This window comes from Nyctereutes procyonoides, unplaced genomic scaffold (assembly GCF_905146905.1).
Source record: "Nyctereutes procyonoides isolate TBG_1078 unplaced genomic scaffold, NYPRO_anot_genome, whole genome shotgun sequence".
Classification (NCBI taxonomy): domain Eukaryota; kingdom Metazoa; phylum Chordata; class Mammalia; order Carnivora; family Canidae; genus Nyctereutes; species Nyctereutes procyonoides.
The window spans coordinates 25352442-25370344 of NW_026575135.1; positions in this window are offsets into that span (position 1 = coordinate 25352442).

A 17903-nucleotide genomic window follows, 5' to 3' on the forward strand; every position below is an offset into this window, starting at 1 on the left:
AAGCTTTTCCATTTCACTTGTCCTCTTACAATGTATGAGGATAGCAGTTCTACTATACCCTTAGCACTATCTTTTGTGTGCTGATATACTGGGTTTAAAGTAGTATATCATTATAATTTTATAAACTGAAATTCTCATAAATGTGATGCTGAGCATCTTTTCCTTCGCCAACTGGCTAATTTCATATTTCTTTGGTGAAATGTCTACTCAAAAGTTTTGCCCATTTAAAGTTGATTATTTGGGATCCCTGGGTGGCGCAGCGGTTTGGCGCCTGCCTTTGGCCCAGGGCGCGATCCTGGAGACCCGGGATCAAATCCCACATCGGGCTCCCAGTGCATGGAGCCTGCTTCTCCCTCTGCCTATGTCTCTGCCTCTCTCTCTCTCTCTCTCTCTCTGTGTGTGACTATCATAAATAAATAAAAAATAAAAAAATAAAAAAAATAAAGTTGATTATTTGTTATGAGATAGGAATCCATCAAAATCCTAGCGCATACAGGCAGCAACCTCTGTGACCTTTGCCACAGCAACTTCTTGATAGACACATCTCCAAAGACAAAGGAAACAAAGGCAAAAATGAACTATTGGGACTTCATCAAGATAAAAAGCTTTTGCATAGCAAAGGAAACAGTCGACGAAACCAAAAGACAACTAACGGAATGGGATATTTGCAAATATCAGATGAAAGGCAAGTATCAAAATCTATACAGAACTTATCAAACTCAACACCCAAATAACAATAATCAAGAAATGGGCAGAAGACATGAACAGATATTTCTCCAAAGAAGACCTACAAATGGCCAACAGACACATGAAAAAATGCTCCACATCACTAGGCATCAGGGAAATACAAATCAAAACCACAGTGAGATACCACCTCACATCAGTCAGAATGGCTAAAATTAACAAGTCAGGAAATGACAGATGTTGTCAAGGATAGGGAGAAAGGAGAACCCTCGTACACTGTAGGTGGGAATGCAAGCTGGTGCAGTCACTCTGGAAAACAGTGTGGAGGTTCTTCAAAAAGTTGAAAATAGAGCTACCCTATGATCTAGCAATTACACTACTAGGTTTTTACCCCAAAGATTCAAGTATAGTGATCTGAAGGGGCACCTGCACCCCAATGTTCATAGCAGCAATGTCCACAATAGCCAAACCATGGAAAGAGCTGAGATGTCCATTGACAGAAGAATGGATAAAGAATATATATATATATATATTCTTTATATATGTATATATTCTTAAATATATATATTCTTTATATATATATTCTTTATATATTGTGTATATGATGATGGCTGAGTAGTATTTCATTGTATGTATGTATGTATATATATTGTGTATATATATGTTGTGTATATATATATATACACATACATACAATGAAATACTACTCAGCCATCAAAAAATGAAATCTTGCTATTTGCAGCAACATGGATGGAATAGAGGGTATTATGCTAAGTTAAATAAGTAAATCAGAGAAAGACAAGTATATTATCTTACTCATATGTGGAATTTAAGAAACAAAACAGAGGATCATAGGGGAAGAGAGGGAAAAATAAAATAAGACAAAATCAGAGAGGGAGATAAGCCATAAGAGACTCTTTATCAGGGATGTTTGGGTGGCTCAGTCAGTTAAGCATTTACCTCCAGCTCAAGTCATGATCTCAGGGTCCTGAGACTGAGCCCTGTGTTGGGCTCCCTGCTCAGGTGGGAGTCTGTTCCTCCCTCTCCCTCTGCCCTCCCCCTTCATGCTCTCTCTCTCTCGCTCACTCTGTCTCTCAGAGAAAGAAAGAAATATTTTTTTTTAAAGGAGAGAGATTCTTAATGATAGGAAACAAACTGTGGGTTGCTGAATGGGAGGTGGGTGGGGGGATGGAGTAACTGGGTGATGGACAGACATTAAGGGGATCACATGATGTAATGAGCACTGGGTATTATATAAGATGAATCCTGACTCTACTCTGAAACTAATAATACACTATATGTTAATTAATTGAATTTAAATTTTTAAAAAAGGGGTAAAAATAAAGTAAATCATTTGTCTTCAAGTGATTAGATTATAAGATTACTACTTTTGTATAAATTTCTCCTGACAGCCTATTTTTAAAAATATTTTATTTATTTATTTGAGAGAGAGAGCTGAAAAAGAGAGAGAGAACACAAGCAAAGGGGAGAGGCAGAGGGAGAAGCAGACTCCCCACTGAGCTGGGAGCCTGATGCATAACTCGATTCCAGGACCCTGGAATCAGACACTTAACCAACTAGGCCACCCAGACGTTCCCTGAGTGCACATTCTTAAGAAATCCCTGACACAGGAACTGTTTTCTGCTTCTGGGGAACGCAAAATAAGATACCTCACCCCCCACACACACACAGTATATGTATATTTAAGTACATGTATGTGTAGAAGCAATGGTGGGCAGGGTTATTTAATATTGTCTGATATGTATTACTATCTTGGTTCAATTACTGGTAGTAAAAGCAGTTACTGGATAGAGAAAGCAGTTCAATTTTGGAAGGACTGAGGAAAGTTGAAACAAGAAAAATAAGATGGGACTCAAATTAACAAATTTAAAGTTCAGCAAGTAAGGTAAAACATAGTTCATTAAAATTTATAAAATTTAAAACAAAACCAATAGTAACAGGAATCCAGTAAGAAGATACTAAATTGATATAAGAATAGTCCAGGTACTAAGTGATGTGAGTTAGAGAACTATATTGGCTGGAGTGCTAATGGAGATTAAATCAGTTTTTAAAGAAGATATAAAATTTGGATTGGCAGGAAGGAATGGCTAGAATAGTCTGTTTTGTGGCACTTTCTTTGGTGGGAATGCAAGCTGGTGCAGTCACTCTGGAAAACAGTGAATAATATAATACACACATATACAAAGATGCAAAAGCTACAATATTTGAAGAACAGTTTATGTTAATAGATTAATAAAAATGATACCAGTAGCTATTAATTATTGAGATTGCCATGAGCCAGGCACTCCTAAATGTTTCACATGTGTTTTCATTATTTACTAACAATGCTGTGAGGTAGGTGTTGCGAATCTTCTCTGTTACACATGAGTCTAAGATACACATGGGAAATATATATTTGCTCAATGGCATGTAGCAGGTTAATATTCACAAGTAATATATTTCTGGAAGGAAAATTTGACATTGATTTGGAAAAGCTGGTTAAAAGAAGTGGGCTTTGAATGTTGTGTACAAATTGAGTATACCGAATGTTTATATAATGGTGACAACTTAGATTGTTCAGAGTGTTTGTTGTGGGTATGTTAGTTTCATCACACTCTGAAATTTGTCAGAGATGCAAAATAGTTAAGAATCAAACTGGAGGATTTAGAGCTACATTTAAGCATTTTTACCTCTGCCTCTGGATATAAGAAGCAACACCTCTAGGCTTTGCACCACAGCATTCTAAACCCTACTTGGTCTGAAAATCCACTGGTAAATTTATGTCTGTATTTACACCTACATCTCTACAAATCACACTGAAGTAATATTTTTAGAACATCAATTAAATGTGAGTGAAATGCACAAAAAAAAAGCCATCAGTAAATATATTGGTTCATCAAAACATTTATGTTGTTTTTTTTTACCAGAACTTAATAATAAGTTAGGAAGATGATATTATTGTTGGCATAATTCATATTGTTGCAAATATTTTTTCAAGCTTTAGATTATGAATATTGTTTCGCTAATTTTAGTGCTAATGTTTGCATAGCCACCATATATATTTTTTAATTAAAATTCAATTAGCGAACATATAGTACATCATTAATTTAAGTTTATCAGTTGCATATACCACCCAGTGCTATCTCTCTTTTTGGTCATGGAATCATTCCTTTCTTTCTGCAATAGATAAATAGATAGATAGATAGATAGATAGATAGATGATACATAGATAGATGATAGATAGATAATTGATAGATAGATAGATGATAGATAGATAGATAGATAGATAGATAGATAGATAGATAGATATTCAGAGTTTGAGGGCATTCCAGACTATTTCTCATGTTTAAATTCATAGGTTCTTTTCTATCTCCATATATGAGCATCTTTGTCAGAATGGTATTTTCAGCAATTTTGGTTTTTCTTGAAAATGTACAACCACCTCTACTATTCATGATACCTGAAATGATCCTTTTGATATTATTTTTAGACAAATGTATATTCCTATTTAATAATTTTCACTTTAAGTGTAGACCAAATCCTGAAAATTTCCTTTGTTCATTTCTATATAGAATAAGTAATTTGTTTGTCTCTTTAGATTCTCTATCAATAATGGCCAGGGACCTCCAGTCCTATATAAGAGTAATCCTCATTGGATGCTATATTTTTCTGAATTTAGGTCCTATATTGAATTATCTAATTTCAATCATCCCATGATCTTGTATTTAACTTTTCTTTAAGCCCTTTGTCTGTCTTGTCTTAAGTTGATTCTTTCCATGAATTCTCTTTCAATTTTATGCCCGTCTTGAATCCTCTCTTGATAATGATTTGCACATTTCTTGCTTAGAGGCTATTTTCTGGCATACGTTTTGTCTATCACATATTTACTACCTAGTGGTACTAGCACTATCATGCAATAAATATTGATAATATCACTCAAGCAGTGAATTATACTGCTCGGAACTATTCCTTGAGAAATTACTCAGAATCCCTCCCTCTTATATGTAACATGTAAAATATGTTTGGATATTTGAAAATTATCCAATCAATAGAAATGTTCTATAGTTTTCTGTGGTTGATAATAGAGTGTTCTATTCTAATTTAAACAGATTAAATATTGGCTAATATTGTTTAGGTTTTACTTCAGGCCACTATGGTTTTAAGTTTTAGTTGTTAAGTTTGGAGGTTGATCCTAAGCTGATATTCATTACCAAAAATCTTTTAAAAAGATAAGGAAACTCCATTAGGAGTGTTGGCTACTAACAGATACAAGCCTGGTAACTTTATGCACCATTTCTTGGATCCTGTAGGATGCAAATTTTTAAAAAGAACTTTTTAAAAAAATAAAAATCTTAGATTTACAAAACAACTGTAAAGATAATAGAGAAATTTCCCATATACCCCACACTTACCTTGGCCTATTATCAGCATCTTATATTAGAATGGTACATTGTTACACTTTATTAACCAATACTGATATATTATTAATTAAATCTATAGTTTATACTTCCTTAGTTTTTACTTAATGCCCTTTTATTCTATCCCAGGATTCTATCTGCAATATCTAATTATATTCTGTATGCTTAGGCTTCTCTTGGATAACTTTGACAATTTTGAGGAATGCTGATCAGATACATTATGGGATGCTCCTCTACTGATAATTGTCTGATATTCTTATCATGATTATTCCTCTCCCTGTGCTACTTCCCCCTGCTTGTGCTCATCTCCAAAGGAGATATCCCTCCTTTGACATCTTTCTGTCAAATAAATAAATAAATCTTAAAAAAAAGAAGCATTCTGTTGAATCTCAAAATATTTTGGGATTTTCTAGCTATGTTTCTATTACTGATTTTTAATTTAATTTCATTGTGGTCTGAGAATATAGTTTGTATGATTTCTTTACTTGTAATTTTGTTAATGCATCCTTATGGCTCAGAATTTGATTTTCATTGATAAGTGTTCCTTGTGACCTGAAAACAATGTGTATTTTGGTATTTGGGGATTAAGTCTATAAATGTTAATTTCATAAACTTGATTGATGGTGATGTTCAGGTAAAATCTGATAGAACTGAAATAAGAAATAGAAAATTCCATTTTTATAGTTGGAGGCTTCAGTGTGATAAATTGATAAATTGACAATTGGTTAATCAAGGTGACAGAAAATCAGGAAGGTATTTGTAAAAAGCAAGGAGGAGAGTGAACATGTGAAGGAAATGTGCTTAATATCAGGAGGGTGGGCAGACCCAATGGACCTTAAATGAGATGTGAAGAAAGGGACCTATCTGGAAGAAAGATGATGAGTTCAAACTGAATATTCAAAATTCAAGTAAAGATGTCAAATAGACATCTGGGATATTAGCAACTACATTATACAGCCTCTAAGAAATACTATGAAATAGTCATCCATGACTGAAATTATCATATCCTCCCACTAGTGGGAAATGCATTACAAATTCTTTGCAGAATTAAGGCCTCCTTGGGGTTGTTTGTCATAAGTTGAAAATAGGGCCAATCAACATGATTTTGGCTTATTCTCTGCTTATCTTCAGTAGTTAAGGTAGATACAGAAGATGTGGGGAAATGTTTTTAGCCGGAGTAAGTGTGAAAAAAGAATCCGGGATATGAAAGTTGAGTACCTGTGCAAGAGAGTAATTTAGTTGCGCATTATGGATTGTAAACAGTTTGAGGAGGAAGGTAAAGGCATGAGGAAGGTGATGAATATATATGATATTTTCAATGGAGTATTAAGTCTAAAGGTTGATAAAGTATTTCCTTTAGAGTGCTAGTGAAAGTAAGCTAGTAAGATGGGAGGTATTAGTACAAGAATACGATTTTTGGGTGAGTATATTGACAAATTATTGGTTTTGGTAGTGACTCAAAGGTGGAGTGTAATCACTGCTGAAAGTGGCTAATATTGGGTGGAAGTCAAAGCCATTGGAGGAAAAGAGTTCAAAAAATCAAAATTTACTGTATTGGGGATCCCTGGGTGGCGCAGCGGTTTAGTGCCTGCCTTTGGCCCAGGGCGCGATCCTGGAGACCCGGGATCGAGTCCCACGTCAGGCTCCGGGTGCATGGAGCCTGCTTCTCCCTCTGCCTGTCTCTCTCTCTCTCTCTCTCTCTCTCTCTCTCTGTGACTATCATAAATAAATAAAAATTAAAAAAAATTTACTGTATTGGAAAGATCATCAAAGTGGATATTAAAATCACCAAGGATGAAGACAGTAGTTTTAGGGAGATTGACAGTGACCGTGCTAAAACCTTCAAGGAACAAAATGGAGTGCTCTTGGGGCTTTTAGAAGGCCAGAACAGAGACAGGTAGCATCTGGTATAATCCGATGAAGTGCAAATCTAAACTCATGAATTTTAAAAAGAAAAGGGAAATATTTGGAAGTAGAAATGAAACTAAGAAGGCACTCTGTTCCATCTTCAGGTCAAATGATTCAAGGTATATAGAAAATTTTATCTTAAAAAAAAGTATGAATAACTCAACTAAATTCCCAAGTGACAGAGCTAGATTTACACTCAGATCTCCCTGTCTTGAAAAACATGTACTCTTTTCACTTTTCCTCTGCAAAGCAAAACAAAATACTTGACTCATGGCCCAAACCTACTGCAAGCAAGGCTTAGAAATGTAAACGCTCTAGTGGGACCAAGAAAATGAAATGGAGTTGTGAGCATCTCACCAATCTGCCACAGATAGATATAGTCTATTTACATTCTTATGAAGAAAAAAAAAGTGGTTCTGGGATAGAAGGATGTAAAAAAGAAAGTAGGAGAGTACATACAAATATGTTGAGAAGAAATAGGGAGAAGTGTCTAAATATACCAGTGAGCCAGACAGCAAGCTGTCAGATGATTTCAAAAATAAAAACGGCAACTCATATGTCAAGGAATCTTGAGTGACTTAGTTGTTTAGAGTTACATTATTAATGCAGAAAGAAGAACACATGGAGAACTTTAAAACCAATCTAATATACCAGCATAGAATATGCCAGCATAAAATGTACCATCATTGAATATGCCATCATAGAAAACTTCAAAAGGAATATAATATCTAGAACAAGGATTTAAGTCTCCCACAAGTGAGATCAGGCTAAGATACCGTTATTCAGAAATTCAAAAACACTTAGGAGAATGCTATACTTTATGAAGTACAGAAAACCTGGAGTGTATTTGAAATAAGGTGTCTGGAAGGGGAAGCATCATGCAGCAAATGACCTGCTTCAATAAAGACTTGGCAGAGTGCGGCCGAACAGCTTTCCAGTGTGCAATGGGAAAAACACCTAGGAAAAAAGAAACCTATAGTTTCAATGTGATCTTTAGTTGTCATATTCTTAGAAGTTAGGAAGTTAGGTATAAATGGTTACAGCAGGAGGATCAGTCTTTACTAGGATTTATATAAGGAGATCTAATTTGGAGAAATCAGCCTAAATAAGAAATTCTAAATATTTATTGCATATTCAACTAATACTGGTAATATCTAAAATTTTCTTGGATAGATTTTAAACACATAAGAAGACTCAAGATACATTTAGTGTGAGGAAATAAATGGAAAAGTAAAAAGACACTTCCACGCAGTGTACCATTAAAAGTGATTTTTTTGACTATGTCTTTTCTGACCTATAAAAATGTTAACAATTCATTGTTTAGTGAAGTTTCCCAAAAAAGCAGAGTGTTCATTACAAATATTTCCTGAGTACTGGGCACTTGATAAACAAGACAGAATCTCTGTCTTATTATGCTGTTTTTAAAAAAGTGGCTATGCATTTTCATATGAAAGTTTCTCAAAGGACTAAAAACAACCTCTATAGAGGAGTTAAGTTTTAAGATATTTTCAAGTTTCCATTTCATTTTGTCCCTCTGGATATTCTAATGTCTGCCAAATTAACATATTTTTTTTTTTGGATAATGAAAGTAGTATATAGAAAGGACTGTCAACCAAAATAAAGAGGTGTAAAACTAAAACAAGCTCAAAATCATCAAAAACAGTTTATGCAAGAATAGCAGAGGAATTGGAATTCAGGACACGGAAACTATAGCACGTTACGGGTGAGTCTGTTGAGGGTTTGGGGGAGGCTTTATTTATGAGCAGGGAATGTAAAGAGGTAAGAGCTCAGCTAGTCTGTGAAAATCAAAAACAAATGAGACCAGCTTTGAAAATTCCCCAAGCAGACAGAACCAGTGCAGTCATACAAAGCTCAGTTTATGATACATACAATTTAGTTTATTTTGTGAGGCAGCCCAGCCCGGGTCATTTCTTGTTCATGTCTCCAGAAACCATATGCAAAACTTCCCAGGGTTACTATAAGGCAACCCCCAACCAACTATCTATCACTTAAGAAAAGTGATCTTTTTCTTAAATATTATAATATTATAAATGAATGTTAATATTACATTATAATAATATTAGTTTTCTGTAAATCAGGCATCTACAGGAAATCAGTCTCTCAGTCCTCAAGTTTAGTTTTCCCAAGGGCACATACACAAGATTTTCCATTTTATATCCTCTGGTTCCATGTTAAATGGAAATTCTCTCACATTTCCCCCCATTTGATCAAAGAAAATATCACTGATCAATGATTTCATTCAGCTGTTGTTTATTAATTTTTGTCATAACCTTCCCAGGTCCAACAAGACATAGGAGAAAGGTCCCAGATTAGCAGTAGAAGGAAGAGTTTTTCTAATTTTGGCATCAGGCGTGAGGGCAACAATCCCATAATGCCCCTCAATTAAGCGAAAGAGTGGAATGTATGTTTCTTGTACATAAAAGGAGGTACCCAGTGTCTGCTAAGGATAAGGCATAGTTCAGTTCCTTCACGCAGATTCTTTTCCTTGGAATGAAAGAGTGGCTTTCATGATCAGAAATATCATTTATACCCAGCACATGATAGTATGGTTTACCAGCATTCTGGGAATGGTCATATAAGCACCTTACATGTCTACAGATCTGAAGTAATGAGCAGCTGATCTAGTATGAGGAAGATTCTGGTGGATGTTTGGGAGATCTCTAGGGTACAAGTAAGTTAATTAAGCTTCCACGATTTCCCAGAGTTTTGGTTAATTCCTAATGAAGCACCATTGAATAGGGAGAGGAATCAGCTTCCCATTTACCAATACTGCAGTTTTCCTTGCCCTACCTTTGCTCCATAAATTCATGGAGGAGATAATACAGTCTTGTGGATTCCAATAGGGAGTGACTTCATGTTTATCTGAGTCACATAAAATAGTATAGTTACAAACATTTTGTGAGAGATATCCTAAGGTTTTGCCATTCCCATCACTTTTTTTTTTTGAAATGAACATTTCAGTTAAGAGTCCAGATCTGAGTGAGGGCTTATCCCCTTATGAGTTACCCCCTTATGAAAAGCCATAATATTTGGTACCAGTCTTTTGGAAGGGAGAACATGTGTGGTCTCAAAGTACCAAAGGAAAATCCTACGTTTTCACCAGATAGATTTTGCCATCCATCTAAAGATAGTGGACAGGCCACCACCAATCAAGAATCATTAATAATATTTTCTCTGCTTATATTCCATATAAATTTAGTTTGTGTTAGTTTTTCCTAGACTTACTTGATAGTTTGAGTTTGCTAGCGAATACAACCACATCACAGCACCAAGCATAATGGTTTGAATTGCAACTTATAATAATAAAATATAATTTTATTTATAAAAATAAAAAGAATTTAAGAGCTTTAAAAAGAGAGAAAGAAAGAAAGAAAGAAAGAAAGAAAGAAGAAAGAAAAGAAAGAAGAAAGAAGAAAGAAAAAAGAAAAGAAAGAAAGAAAGAAAAAGAAATTGTCATTTTTGTCTTTTTTCCTACCAGTATGTTTCATAGATTTTCCTTCTCTAGGGACACCTGGGTGGCCCAGCAGAGGGGTGTCTGACTTCCGCCCAGGGTGTGACCCTGGAGTCCCGGGATTGAGTCCCACATAGGGCTCCTTTCAGGGAGCCTGCTTCTCCCTCAGCCTGTGTCTCTGCCTCTGTGTCTCTCATGAATAAATAAATAAAGTCTTAAAAGAAAAAAAAAAGATTTTCCTTTCCTAAGTGTGTGATAGGTAGAACAACAGTACACAAGTGTTTAAAATAAACTCCAGTTTTTGTTTTTCTTCCAAGTTGAATGTTAGCTGTTTTGCTTTCAGAGTGACACCAATAAAGAAAAACAATGTTAAAAGATAATATTTGCCCTGGAACAAATCCAACAATCAGTAAATTTAGCAGAATCAGAGAGTTTTTATAAGGTGGTGATAAAGGGATGTGTTAGAGATAAAGGACTATACAAAAACCAGGGAAAGAATAATTGAAGGTTTGAATGACATGATTTAACTAAATGTAGAGTGAGAAGAAAGAGAAAAAAGAAGGGAAGTTATGCAAACCTGGTCAAATAGCTTGGATGAGCTGTCTGTTTCAGATGTCGTGTACTTAGAAATTTCTGATCCCTAGAAATATTCGATTTCTGGTTACCAGGTGGTATACCTGTGGTGTACAGGTCCATTTGGGTTTTGGGACTTTCTTAAGTGTAGCACATGAATCCAGGAGTCTGTTTCTTCAAGTTTTGCTACACAGGGGTTAATGATACATGATAGGGTCCTTTCCAGTGAGGTTGAAAAGAACCTATTTGGAGATGTCTTTTCTAATAGATGAAATTTCCAGGCTGTGATGTTTGATGTCTTTGTCTCCCAGGAGCACGCTGTGGAAAAATTGTTCTACCAGAGTGTAATTGTTTTCTATTGATTTGATCAGACTTAGCAAAATTGAAGGGTGTCCCTTTTTATTAGCTGCGGGTCAAAAGAAACAGGGGCTAAGTGCATGGGCTGTCCTGTAATTATTTAAAAAGTTGAAATTTATGCGTATCCAAAAGACAGTAGGTTCAAGATTTGGAAGAACCAAGGGTAATGCTTTTGTCCAGAGTATTTGAAGGGTTTTGACTAATTTAGCTGAGTCTTAACAATTCTATTTGTATGTTTCTCCAGTCCTGAAGACTGAGGATGGTAACTCAACGAAAGTGCTGTTGAGCTGGCCAGACAGCAGACTTGTGGATCTGTTTGACCAGTGAAATGGGTTCCCCGATCACCACAAAGTTCAAGGACTGTTCCCTAAATGGAAATATTTTTTTCTAATAGGATTTTAGCTACAGAACAGGCAGTTGCCTGCTTACATGGAAGAGCTTCAGTCGAATGTGAAAACAATTATTAGAACATACTTAATCCATGAGATGGGGGGCAAGTGTATGAATTCCATTTATCAAACCTAGAGCCTACTGAAAGGAGTATAGCATCTAAATGCTTTTGGACAGAAAGATCATTTAAATTTTTGTCTCACTGGAAGAGGAAACCACACTGTTTCCATAACACTACCAAGTCACGGACTCACGTGTAGCTAGCTTAGTTTCTGGGTCCCAAATTGCGTTTCCTTGCTGTTCCCAAATAAACTCACCTTATTTGACAATTTTGAGCTTGCCTCAATTTACTTCTCTATTTAGGTTATTCTGAAAATGACAAACACACTTATTTAGAACTTGTGTTTTCACAAACTGTTTCTGCCATATGCAAAGTGGGTGGGGAAGATTACACCATCTGCTTCCAGCCCAGAGCCCAGAGTGACCAGGTAACTTGCTAAATTCCCACTGCTTACCCAGAGTAGGTCTCAAATGTCTTATTCAAAGAGTTCTTTCAAAACTACCGGGGGGCATCAAATTAAATCATTCAATGGCCTCAGACACACAGGACTACATACTTAGCATGACTCAGGGAAGAGAAGCAGAGCAACTGAAGTTGAAGTGCAGAGTCACATATAGTACATGCATGGAGTCCATACTTTTATTTAGACACTAACACATTATGTCATTTAGTAAAAAATAAAATTCTAAAGTTTCTTAAACTTTCAGAACACATCTGTTTGATGTAATTGTTTTTTATGTCTTCCAAATTTTGCGATCCATAGTAGAGTTGCAAGAATACACAGTGAACACCCGTTTATCCTTCACTCAAATTTAGCGGTTGCTTACATTTTACCACATATGCATAATTCAATATATATATTTTTGTAAACATTTTTAAACCATTTGAAATCTGGGGGCATTATGTCACTTTTACCCTAAATACTGCAAAGTGCATCTCCTGATAGGATCTTCCAGACAACCATCACCTCATCTAAGGAAAAATAATAATACTTTTAAAATATCCTTTGATATATAGTACAGATCATACTTAAATTTTACCCTGTTAAATAAAAAGAGGTCTTTTTGAGCTTTCTTTTCAATTCATGATTCAATCACATTTCATTCATTGCATTTGGGTGCTTCATCTGGACCAGTACCTGTGCCTTCTTTTTAAATTTCTTAAAAATTTTGCGACCATTTTAGATTTTAAAAATTGTAATGATAGTTCTTATATATTCTGCACTCTGTTTTCTCCGTTCTAGACATTTATATAAGTATGGCTGGTTTGTTATAAATGATAAACCAATATTGATATAATTAACTAAAGTCCACATTTATTCAGATTTCCATAGCATTTTTTTTAAACTAACATTTTTTTTTTTATGTTTCTGAATCCCATTCAGGATAAATTTAGTTATCATGTTTTCTTAAGCTCCTAGTGGCTGTAGTAGTTTCACAGGTTTTCCCCTTTTTTTGATAACCTTGATCATTTTTCAGATTATTGGTCAGATATTTTGTAGAATTTCCTTTGAGAATTGTCTGATGTTTTTCTCATAAAACTGTGGTTATCAGCTTTTGGAGAAAAGCTGCACAAGTAAAGTGCCATTATACTGTATCTTGGATTTTGTGTTAGTTTGCTATGGCTGCCATAACAAAATACTACAGCCTGAGAGGCTTAGCCAAGGAATATTTCTTACACTTCTGGAGGCCAGATGTCTGAAATTAAGGTGTCAGCAGAGTTGAGTTTTAACTTAATCATCTTTTTTCAGATCTTATTTCTTAAACCAGTTTTGCACAGAAAAATTGAAAGGAAGATACAGATATTCCCCATATACCCCCAAGTAACCCATATATATTGTCACCTTCATTGTTAACATCTCCCACTAGGATGGTACATTTTTTACAACTACAAAATGGCATTGAGCATATGTGGTAGTACCCAAAGTCCACAGTTAACAATACTGTTCACTCTTGGTGATCTAACTGGAAAGTTTGTATGGAGAGAAAAAAAAAAAAACCAGAGAAGCCAACACAATATTGAAGGAGCAGAACAAAGATGGAGGACCAAGACTGCTTGGACTTCAGAGCTTCCTATGAAGCTACTGTAATCAAGGCACACTGATATGGGCATGTGTATATATATATATATATATATATATATATATATATATAAATATATATATATAAATATATATATGATGCATATATTTAAATACATTGTTGCTACTATTATGTTGAACAAGCTGTTATCTGTTAGAAGATACAAATAAGAAAATGAAAGTTTTTGTCTTATTTCTTCTTTGATGCTCTTGTATACCTTCATGTAGATCTGAGTTAGAGCTATTTTCTTTCTCTCTAAAGATCTTCTTTTAATATTTCTTGCAAGGCTAGCTTACTAGCAACAAACTCCTTTCATTTTTATTTTTCTGAGAAGGTCTTTATTTCTTTTTTTTTTGAGAGTTGACAAATCTGCACATTACTTAGTACTAACCATGGTAAATGTGGTCACCATCTCTTACTACATAATGTTATCACAATGTTATTGACTATTTTCCCTGAGCTGTACTTTTAATCTTCATATTTATTTTATAACCGGAAGTTTGTACATCTTAATCCCCTTCTCCTATTTCATCCACCCCCTTTCCTAGCAATGACCAGTTTGTCTTGTGTATTTATGAGTTTGTTCCTGTTTGTTCATTTGTTTTACTTTTTAGATTTCACATTTAAGTGAAATCATATGGTATTTGTCTTTCTCTGACTTATTTCACTTAACATAATACTCTCTAGGACAATCCATGCTGTTACAAATGGCAAGATCTCATTGTTTTTTATGTCTGAGTAATATTCCATTGTGTGTGTGTGTGTGTATTACATCTTTATCCATTCATCCTTCTGATATTCCCATTTGTGTATGTTATATATTTTGTAGTTGGCCCACAGTCCTTAGTCTTTTTTCTTTCAATCTTTATTGTCTTTGATTTTCAGTTTTTGAGGTTTCTATTGCTATATCCCTAACAGAGATTGTTTCATCCAGTATGTCCAGTACTAAGCCTATTGAAGGCTTTCTTCACAATTCCACATTTCTGTTACAGTGCTTTTGATCTCTAGCATTTCTTTTCATTTCTTTCTTAGGTTTTCCCTCTGTTACATTGCCCATCTAATCTTGTGTGTTGGCTCCTCTATCCAATAGAGCCCATAGCATATTAATCACAGTTGTTTTAAATTCTGGTCTGATGAATCCAATATCCCAGCTATAGCTGACTCTGGTTCTTATGTTTTATATATGTCTTCAAACTGAGTTTTTTTGCCTTTTAAGGTGCCTTGTAATTGCTTTCTGACAGCCAGACATGGTCTCCTGAGTAAAAGGAACCCTATAAATAGGCCTTTAGTAATGTGTTGAGGTTGAGGGGATGGGACATGTGCTATGATTTGCCTGATGTTTTTCTCATAAAACTGTGGCTATCAGTTTTTGGAGAAAAGCTGCAAAAGTAAAGTGCCATTTTCATTATACTGTACCTTGGGTTTTGTGTTAGTTTGCTATGGCTGCCATAACAAAATATTACAGCCTGAGTGGTATTTTTGTGGTCTTTTTGTGAGCCGATGCTTCTGGATGGTAAACTTCACAAGTGTTTCCCGGTTTTTTACTTCTCTTTCACTAAAATAAGATGGCTAGTGTGGGCTGGAGTTCTTCCCTCACATGGAAGGCTACAGCTGAGTAGTGCTGGGTATTTGCCTTCCCCCAGGCCTATGAGGCTCTAATAATACTCCAGCAGGTTAGGCTCTCCCTAACTAGCTTCTCCTGAGGGCATGACTTGTTTAAGAACAGAGTGTGCTGGTGGATTTCAGTTGCTACTTTCCCCTCCGCCTGTGGGATACATTAGCGGATTTTTCTCTGATGCCTACTGTATGAGAACCTGGTTGAGTTCCTGGAGTTAAATCTCACAAAATACCAGGGCCTCCCATGCCTAGGCCCCCTGAGTTGTCCACACTTAGCCTCCAGCAGGTCATCCATCACAGCTCCAGTTTTTCCTACTTGGCGCTGGCTCCTTGGCAGCTTCCACTCATGAGTATCTGCCCTGGTAAGTCACGGCTTCTTGTTTTCTTGTTTTGTCTCCAAACTTGGGGGCAGTCATTTGCCTTGTATTCTCCTCTCTTCCAGCTCCAAAAAAAAAAGTTGATTTTAAAACAACTTGTTCAGCTTTTTGTCTGTTATTTTGATGAAATGGTGACTTCCAAGCTCCTTACTTGTGGACCTGAGAACACATCAGTTAATTTTTAAGGATGGTCTCTAGAGCATGTTTTCAAATGGAAACAGGCAGATTAGAGTATAATCGTTCTTATGTCTCCCCTTCCCTGTTTTCTCCTCCTGGACACGTGGAGGGCAGCCCCAGCTTCCTTTTCCCACCTCAACAGTGACGGCAACTCTTAAATTAGAGCCAGACAGTCCCTCAACATTATTATTTTTTTCATATGTCTTCTATTCTTCTTACCCGAGATCAAATGCTCCTTCTTCAAATATATGGCAATCCCTTTCTCTACTTATAGAAATGAACTTTCAAAAAACATTTTTTCTGAAGGTATTATACATTAAAATAGTAAACTATTTTAGGATATTGTTTATTTTTAATTTTTTTGAATAAAAAGTCTAGTTAATTGGGGGGAAATTGGAGTTCTTTTAAATATTTAGTTGTCCTAGGCCCTTGGATGATTGGAGATTTTTGTAAAAGATTTGAGCTTTGTAAAATAGACTATTAGAGGAGATACTGAGTACACTTTCCATGGAAGTAGTCAAGCAGATGTTTGACATTCAGCTGATAGAGATTCTGTAGACGAAACTGGAACAACAGATGATAATTAGAATATTTGTGTTCTAAGGTCTCTTCCTGTTCTGATGTCTGTAAATTCATACATTTTCAATGGTAATAGAGATGAATTTCACTTGAAGCAAACTTCATATTCACCTTACCTATTTTGGACTCAAATAACGAGGGTCATGACCAGGCAAATACTGGCCCTTGCTACTGGCCAGTAATACCACATAAACCAAATCCTTGAGGTCATTTGCTGTAAACTCATTTTGAATATTTTAACACCTATCTAACCGTAGATATGATTACCTGCTTTAAATTTGTAGTATTCTTTGTTGGTACAGTTATAGTAGGTGTAGAGTAGGAAAACTGGTGGAAACTTAGTACAGGCACCAAACTTGCTGTAGAAGAGAGCAGAATTGAAAGATGAAAAGAAGGGCAAGCTGGTGCATAAAGGGTTGAATTCTGATTTGTGAGAGTGAGAATGAGATATTATTGTGGAGCACAGAATATAAGAGTGATACAAATAGGAACAGAGTGTAAAAGATTTGTGTCTTACGTGAGATAATATATAATTTTTGTGATATAAAATTGATGTAAAGGGGGTCAGCTATCAGAAAGCATTGAAATTTGAAAGTATCAGAATTGGAAAGGACTTCAAGGAGTCAGCAAAGGGTTTTGAAAAGAACTTGCTTTGAACTGTGTGCACTTTGCAAAGTGATGCAATTCAATTTTAAATCTTCTTGCATCTATTCATGTGATTTTAGGGGCATTGAGTAAATGGGATCAATATTGATGGCAAATTGAATTTTCAAAAAACACTCCAGAAGCATTCATTATACTAAATAAAACCAATCGTTTTTTTTATGAAATAAAAGCACTTTAAAAAGGTATCATATTAGCCTTAATAATATCAGAGTTGGTGACTATTCATACTAGTTTGTTCATTTAATGCCACTGTTCTATTTTGGCAGGTCATTTTCAATTCATTTTGTTTGAAATGAGATTTATAAAACGTGCTGATGCTTTTTAAGTCTCTTCAAGTTGTTCATGTTTGGAATATGCGTTTGTAGATAAATCTTCCTGGTGTAACATCTTTACTTACCTATCTCTGGTTCTTTGGAAATAAAGAATACTTAATCTTTGCAATCTTTTCTAGAGCATGATTGAGTTGACTGTCTTTGTTGGTAGCGTGAACTTTACTAATTCAATAAACTCAATGGTTAGAAAAATAGACTTTCCTTGATGTAA